This window comes from Triticum dicoccoides, chromosome 7B (assembly GCF_002162155.2).
Source record: "Triticum dicoccoides isolate Atlit2015 ecotype Zavitan chromosome 7B, WEW_v2.0, whole genome shotgun sequence".
In the NCBI taxonomy this organism is placed as follows: domain Eukaryota; kingdom Viridiplantae; phylum Streptophyta; class Magnoliopsida; order Poales; family Poaceae; genus Triticum; species Triticum dicoccoides.
The window spans coordinates 759,836,444-759,838,187 of NC_041393.1; positions in this window are offsets into that span (position 1 = coordinate 759,836,444).

Genomic DNA, 1,744 nt, shown 5'->3' on the forward strand with positions numbered 1-1,744 from the left:
TTGGCGTATTTCGAGATTAGGATTTGTCACTCCGAATGTCGGAGAGGTATCTCTGGGCCCTCTCGGTAATGCACATCACTTAAGCCTTGCAAGAATTGCAACTAATGAGTTAGTTGCGAGATGATGTATTACGGAACGAGTAAAGAGACTTGTCGGTAACGAGATTGAACTAGGTATTGGATACCGACGATCGAATCTCGGGCAAGTAACATACCGATGACAAAGGGAACAACGTATGTTGTTATGCGGTCTGACCGATAAAGATCTTCGTAGAATATGTAGGAACCAATACGGGCATCCAGGTCCCGCTATTGGTTATTGACCGGAGACATGTCTCGGTCATGTCTACATTGTTCTCGAACCGTAGGGTCCGCACGCTTAAGGTTTCGATGACAGTTTCATTGTGAGTTTATGTGTTTTGATGTACCGAAGGTTGTTCGGAGTCCCGGATGTGATCACGAACATGACGAGGAGCCTCGAAATGGTCGAGACATAAAGATTGATATATTGGACGGATATATTTGGACACCGGAAAGGTTCCGGGTGAGATTGGAAATATACCGGAGCTCCGGGAGGTTACCGGAACCCCCCGGTAAGTATATGGGCCTTATTGGGCCTTAGTGGAAGGGAGGGAGAAGGAGCAAGGGAGGGGGCGCGCCCCCCCAAGCCCAATCCGAATTGGGAAGCCCCCCCCCCTTTTCTTCTCTCCTCCCTCCTCTTCCTTCCTTCTCCTACTCCGAATAGGAAAGGGGGGGCCAAACCAACTTGGAGTAGGTTTGCCCCCCTAGGGCGCGCCTTCCCCTTGGGCCGGCCTCCTCCTTCCCTCCTTTATATACGGGGGTAGGGGGGCACCCTAGACACACAAGTTGATCATTGAGACCGTTCCTTAGCCCTGTGCGGTGCCCCCCTCCACGATATTACACCTCAGTCATATTGTAGCGGTGCTTAGGCGAAGCCCTGCGACAGGAGAACATCAAGATCGTCACCACGCCGTCGTGCTGACGGAACTCCTCCCCGCGTCTCTGCTGTATCGGAGATCGGGGTGCGTCATCGAGCTGTACGCGTGTCAAGAACTCGGAGGTGCCGGAGTAACGGTGCTTGGATCGGTCGGACCGGGAGGACGTACGACTACTTCCTCTATGTTGCGTCGACGCTTTCGCTTCGGTCTACGAGGGTACGTAGACAACACTCTCCCCTCTCGTTGCTATGCATCACCATGATCTTGCGTGTGCGTAGGAATTTTTTTGAAATTACTACGTTCCCCAACAAAAGGAAGATCATCGGAATGGATGGAGTAGCCAATGAGCAAGACTTCGACAAGTACGGCGACCCGAGGATCGAACATGATGACGATGATGAAGTAGCAGCATACACCACAAGAAGAAGCAGGACCACCCTACCTAAAGGACGTCCGTTGCATAGAAGAACTCCATTTGCGAAAAAGAAGGGCAAGGAGATTGTGAACAGATAGCTAGCTAAGGTCGATTGTATTTAAATCGTAGACTTCATTTCTCGATTGTATTTCATGGGCACTTTTTGAACTATCATGAATATTTTTTAATTTCATGGACACTAGATCTCGATCCCCCTCCATCTCGATCGCTATCCCACCTCGCCAGATCTGGTCCACCGGCCGCCGCCGCTGACCGCCCGCACCCTCTCGATTCCCCTACTCAACCGTCGCGGCCGACCCCCCGCACCCCTCCCCTACTCAACTGCCGCCGCCGACCCCCCGCACCCCTCC